Source organism: Poecilia reticulata, unplaced genomic scaffold (genome assembly GCF_904066995.2).
Source record: "Poecilia reticulata unplaced genomic scaffold, P_reticulata-male-v2 Scaffold_45, whole genome shotgun sequence".
Classification (NCBI taxonomy): Eukaryota; Metazoa; Chordata; class Actinopteri; order Cyprinodontiformes; family Poeciliidae; genus Poecilia; species Poecilia reticulata.
The window spans coordinates 14,650-21,462 of NW_027675143.1; positions in this window are offsets into that span (position 1 = coordinate 14,650).

The following is a 6,813-nucleotide window of genomic DNA, read 5'->3' on the forward strand; positions in this document are numbered from 1 at the left end:
TTAATTCATGAGTTTAGCACCTTTGAATTCCTCCATAACAGTAGCAATGTACTGGTATTTAATCCAATAATTGTGGGACTCGTTGAGGCAAGGCAGAACCCAGGCCTGCAGTTCTTCCTGTTGGAGTCCCCACCATTCCCAATCCCAGGCACGATGATAGTCCTCGTACCAAGCACGAAGGACGAGCTTCGCTGTCTTGAAGTCTTCGGGCCTAGGACAATAGTATTTCCATGCAGAGTGGAAGGTGTTACTGGTTTGCCAAAGGTCACACTGTGGGGAGGACATCGTCTTTACCCATTCGGTATCATTAAGGCTATCAAAAATGCGTCGAGCTACACACTCATCAATCTTTGCAAACTGGTCCTTAGGGCATCTTAGGGGCATTCAGGAGATCATCTGGAGTTGGAAGTGGTTATGTGCGCATGTCAGCAAAGTACGGTCCTTTCAACCCAGTAGGGGAGTGCACAGCTCCCTCCGGAAATCTCCTATGAAGTATACTTGGTCTTTGGCTATGCCAGTCCAGGGAAAAGAGTCGTTCAACCAAGGCTCAATTTCCATTTGCACGGTTCTTGCACAGACCCATGAAAATGACCAATCTTCCTTCAGAGCCAAAACTATGTGATTTTGTCCAGTGCAACTAACATATTTGTTCCATAGGCATGCATTTAGGATAGTGAACTGATTTTTATAACATTCTTGCTTTCGTTCTGATACATGAATTGTCTGGGTCCTTGTCTAATCAGGAAGGCTGTAATGTTTTGCCAGATGGGCCATCCAGGCCGCTCCGTTGGTTGTACCCGAGTGCTGTTATCAGCGGTTCGGTTCTGATACAGGGTCGCGGTGTCAATTTCTTCTTTGCAATTCAGGTGATAATCCCCCAGAACTCTCCTCGTGGGAGCCAAGTCCTGCAGTCTGAGGACCTATGTGGGGCCAAATAGATCACTTCGGTGTCCCAGTATCCTTGGGACGGCGAAAGCGCTAGGGGTCGGCAGGCCTTATTACAATGCCACTCTGGCATGCCGTGGTCTGGATGGATCCAGTTGCATCGGGCCGTCTGTCGCTCTTTCTGATGCATGATCCGTATCCAGCAGATTATCCATCTTTGAGGGGCTGTAATTGTAGATTTCCCAGGTACGGTTTAGGATGTCATCAACCGTGGAATCATTCAACTTGTAGGCTCTGCATTCCACATACTTCTTTCCATTTTCTTTCTCGAATAATTGGCTTTGGTTCTGAACAGAAGACTCGTTGTCCCATGGCACAAAATAGAGGTGGTAGTGGTATTCCAACAATTGAAGGTAAAGTACTTGGAGTGACCATAGGTAACTCTTGAGTGCATGAGATGCCATGGCCCTACTCCTATGAAGTATAGGATGGTGATAAGAATAGTAGTAGCAATTAGTAAAGCGAAAAGCGTAAGCAGGGCTTTGGTGCAAAGCGACATGTCCTTTCTCGTAGTCGTTTTCCGTAGCAAGGGTTGTTCAGGGGTGTCCGGTTCATCGTCTGTGGTGTCATCCGAATCTGTAGAATCATCCAGCGAATCTGTTCTTGTTACAACACGCCCTAGGCGGGTTTCTTCCATTTTGGGTTTCTTAAAGCGTAGGTCAATGGTATTCTGGGATCTGCTGCGTCTGGTCTGGCGCCGATCTTTGCCAAGACTCTGGGGTGCCGCTGAGTAACTGGTGGTAGCAGCACGTCTGATGGCTCGCCCTCGTAGTAGCAAACTATATACTGGAGAGGGGTAGGGCAACTTAGGTTCCAACCCCCTCCACACCCACCTCCAGAGAAATACTCTCCAACTATCTGGGCGAGGAAATGGGCCTTGGATCGAACCCACTCTTAGCGCCTGATCTTGCCAGGCCTCATGCATATAGCCTATAGGCACTGGCACTGTAATGTACGTACACAACGACTGTCCATGTAATGTCAGTCGTGTGCGATACCCCCATGGTGGTGGGGTAAAAATCCTCTGGTGTGGTGGGTTGGGATAGACTCGGTCCAATTCCAATTTCAGTGGGAGTCTGGTGTTGTTTAAAATTTAGTCATCGGGGTCTGCCTCCATTTTCACCACTGTTCTGGTCATACCTAGTGATGTAGTCCAAATGACCAGGTCATTAACTGATATCTCACAGTACTGACCTTGCAGAGGCTCCAGATAATGGGGTCCCCATCGAATCCGTATGTCCTTCCCTCTTAGGGTCAGGTACACTGTATTAAAGATCCACGGAAGCCGTTGTTGGCAGGTTGGAGTACCCCCCGCATGACTTATTTCCTCTGGCGACATTTTTCCCTCCAAATTGGGAATTCCAAAGGGAGAAAGTTTCCACTTCAGGAAATAGGCCTCCTAGAGCAGGTAGGACATGGTAAAGTCCTCTCGAGGTGTGTCCAACAAGATGGAACTATTCGGGAGCTTCAAAAAGGGCCCTTTCTCCGAGAGCCCAGACCAGACTTCTGTGCCCACTTTAAATAATTTGCTCATAAAATATCTCTTCCCATTGCGGTATCTATCTTTTTGCTGATCTTTAGACTTGACGACCTGACAACCTTCTTCCGGTGTATTTATTAGTTCTGACTTTTCTTCTTCCGTGCAAAAGTGGAGGAGAGCGACCGCCAGGTGCCGATTCTGGACTTTCTCTTTGGCTTCTCTGGTTCAGTATAGGACACAGTAGGGTAGACTTTATCATCGGCCACCACCGTTACTGTTGTTCCCACCGAATAGACTCCTTTATATGGGATTCTGAGCATCTGCACCGACAGCTGGACCGGACGGGTGGTGTCAAGTTCAGAAGGCGTCCTCACCCTGTGGGCCACGCCTCCTGGGACTTGCAGGATCCCGTCACGAAAGGTGTATTCTGCTGTCACACGGAACAGGGCCGACATCTCCTTGGGTCTTGCTGCGTTGCTGCCCCACCCATCCAGCTCAGTGGTGCAATAGTACAGATCTGACGTCCGTATCTCACCCTCTCTTGGTACGTCCGGCAAATCCACTATCGGGATGGTGCAGTCATTGATGACCTCTAAGATCAGATGTGCCCAGGTAGTCAGCTCCCAGGGGCCCGCCCAGCCCCCGTTTACCGCTTGTGCTATGGTGTCGTCTGGGAGCAGACTCAACTCTCCCACAAGATTGGGACCCGTCTGGGGCCGTAGCACTCGGAAAATTACTGGGGAGTGCGTGTTATTCACTGGTGGGAACGACAGGTGTGCTCATGTGGGATTATAGGGCCAGGCGGCATGGACAGACTCCCAGAGAAAGTCATGTAGTCCTTCTTCTTTCCTCCAAATCCAGTCCTCTCTGAACGAGGGTCCCTCCGGGATGTTAGGGGGAGCCGAAGGTCCCGGAAACCAATGAACCGATGGTATGGGGCTCCCGTAAGTAGGTTGGGCCCCTAGGCACGGTTGGAAGAATCGTAGGGAGCTGTAGTATCTCCTCACCTGCCAGCCATCAGCCTGTCCCGCTGCAGTCACGTCGTCTCTTCGGATTTGTTCATCGCAGATCGTACAGTATGTCATTCTTCTCCGTCCCACCGGCAGTGGCACCTCCTTGGTTCTTCTTCCCGCCATCCCCACTGATTTATCAACAGGATCCGAGGCAGATAACCTATTCGGCCGCAGAACGTAACGCTCATAACTGAAACCGGGGAGACGGGAAGGTCTCGCAACCAGCTGACGTTGACTCCTGCAGCCAGGGTTTGTCGCGGCCCGGTCCCTCCCAAATAAGGGGAAGTTGGAGAACTGTTAAGCATACTGGGCAACGGTCTTTAGCACTACTCCACTTTAGCATTTCAGGTTCATCTGACAGGATTCCATTTTTGGCCCAATCCAATTTCTTCAGGGCTCGTCCTGCCCAGATCCCTGAAGTTGTTCTCCTATTTACAAAACCCCTCTCACGGTGGCCAGTCCGAGATAGGGTGGAACAATACATGATTCACTGGCCATTTCACCGGCTTCTATTCTCTCTAGTCAGGAACTGGCTTGAGCTGTTCCACTCCTTGGATCCCCGTTTCTCCAGCAACACTGTATTCCTGTCCAGTATTTGCTTAACGGTATCTGTTGCTTCAAACTTTGGCTTCACTGCTGCGTTGACAGGTTGTTCTCTTGCCTTGATCCACACCCGCTTTCCCACTCTGAATGGCACTTTGGGCGCCGGCTTCTCCTTTTTATTGCTGGAGCCCGCCCCGTTTCTCTCGTGGTGAACGGTCGTTGGTTGAGCTCCATGGATGGGGCGGGCCTCTCGATTCTGCTCCTGTCGTTCAGGGCCTGCCCTATTTCCACCGCCACGGTGCTGCAGCTGCTGTCGTTAGCATTTTTAGCTATCCAGCTCTTGACTAACCCACTCCGTTGGCTTGATTGGTGTAAGGGGGTGAATAAACTCTTATCACTCCATACTTCTGGCACCATTGGTCAACCTATGCGTTACGGAAATGAGTCCCATTGTCCGTACGCAGCTCCTTTTGGATTCCCAGGGTGCTGCACACTTGCTCCAGCATGCCGACAACACTGTTGCCGTTCGCCTTCCTGGCTGCCTTCACAGTTACAAATCCCGACATTGAGTCCACCAGCACTAAAAGGTACTTCTCACCTTTTCTTCCCGTTATCCCCAGGGGGCCTGCGACATCCATGCAGACTGAGCCCCAGGGGATCGTGCTTTTGATGGTCAACCCCTCTGTTAGGTATTTTCTTAAACCTACATGAAAAAAGAGAACCACAGATAACGTATATGAGTTTTTAACCAAACTTCTGCAGAAGGAGAAGGCACAGTGAACTGCTCCTCCAAGCCGCTCACCATGTGTTCTGAAAATCTTTGGGAACAGCTTGTCTTTTATTATCAAACTTCAAAGAGGGAGGGTAGGCAAGATAGACAGCAGAGGAAAAACAGCACAGGTCATAAAACATTTTACCTAAACACAGCAAAGGTCGTAAAACAATTTAACATCTGACCTACGATCTGAGCCCGGTTCAAATCTCAGTCAAACTGTTTCACATGAAGATGAACAGGCAGCTGTGACTCCCAGGTTAGTTCATACACACGCTAAAGAAGAGAACACTTTAAACTGACTTACATTAGACTGAATATGAACTAAAGTAACAATGATAATACCAAAAAATCCCTCTCATTCCCCCCTTTTTATCATTTTACCATGTGTGTAAACCTTATTCAAAAGCCAAGCATAGAAAAAAAAAGAAATAGAATAGAACCAAAACAATCAGAATAGGTGTCACGAGCTTTAACAGTAAAGTCCACCATGGACCAGACGTGAGCCATGAAAACAAATCAAAAGAATGTGATCCTTGCGTAGCACCTTCTACACAATGTTTAATTTCCTCCAGGCCATGTAGAGCATCAGAAATAGTTCCACCAGTTCCTGTTTCATCCGGCACAAAAGTGCAGCACGTCGGGCCAATAATTTTTCAGACCCCTGCCTGAGCGGCAGTGAGGAAATCCAGAACAACACGATTTTGCATAACCATGTTTTTCAGTTTAGTCAGCTCTTTCGCGGTGCCATTGGCCAGCTGGTATGTGATGTTGATTAGTCGCAGTGATCCATATCTGTTAGTTTCAACGTGGCTTCAAACCTCTCCTAATCCAACTCCTGGAAACATGCTCTGCATTAACTTTCTCCTCTGGTCCAAATCCTGAATTCCCATGGAACTCCAGTGTCTGTTGTGAGGCCTCCCCAGTGTTTGACCTCAGGCATAACTGCACGCTTGGAGCGGGCAGCCAGAATGTGTCGTCCTTTCCTGATGAATACAATCGGGTACAGGAAGTACCAGTCTGCCATCACCCGTGAACCATAGTCTCCTGCACTATGGTACTGCACAGCGTTGTCTCCTGTCATCCAATGTGTGATGTTGAAACTGTTCTCTAGAAGCAAGTCGTCACAGTCTAGGTTGTCCTTCCAGTCTTTGCAGTTGGGAGTCACCCTTTGACCCCTGCAGTTGATGTAATCCGGTGTCGTTTCGCAGTAGCTGTAAACTTTGTTACACAGGTTTCAAGGTAACATCCCAAGAGAAACGTGTCCGTTGTTGAACACGCAGCTCCTCAGAGAACCGGGTTTAGCTCCTGCTAAAGAAATGTCTGGTATTTCCATGCGGTTAGTGGAAATGGAAATACGTCAGCATTAAAGGAACAGTTCATAGATCCAAAACGTTCCTTCGCGGCATCTCCTATCTGAAGTAGAACAGAATAGTCATTTTTTCACCATTTGCATCCCTTTGGCATGGGGACACTGAGTCATGGTTGTGTGCTCAGGCCATAGAGACACATCTGTTTGTCATCAGTGATGTGTCCTGCACGCAGACCTGAGTTGTGTGTGGCGATTGGCAGCTGCACACACACATAGCAATTCACCTCTTTCTCCTCATGAGCAGTCCTGTTCATCAGCTGCCACCACAAGTTGGTGCTGTAGTCATGTGGGTGGAAAGTGATGTCACTTCCTCCTCCAAACATCAGACATGCTGCAGTCACAGCGCAGTAGAAGATCCATCTGGCATATGGAGTCTCCATTGCTGCTCGGCATGCAGAGATGTCAAACCCCCAACCTAATGACGGGGGAATCTTAAGCGTTTCTTCACCGGGTTTGAGACGAGCTACCCTAAAAATAGCCCCCCTTTGCAGCCCGGGCTTCCTCCCTCCATCCATTTAGGGGTTCAACACTCCCTGCAGCTTGCAGTGACTGAGATGTATCCAGCTGGGTCTTTCAGCAATCTTTACAGCTATTGGTGTTGTCATCAGCCCCTGGAAGGGTCCTTCCCAGCATGGGCTGGCCCAATTCTTTCTTTTGATGACCTTTATGTAGACCCAGTCTCCTGGCT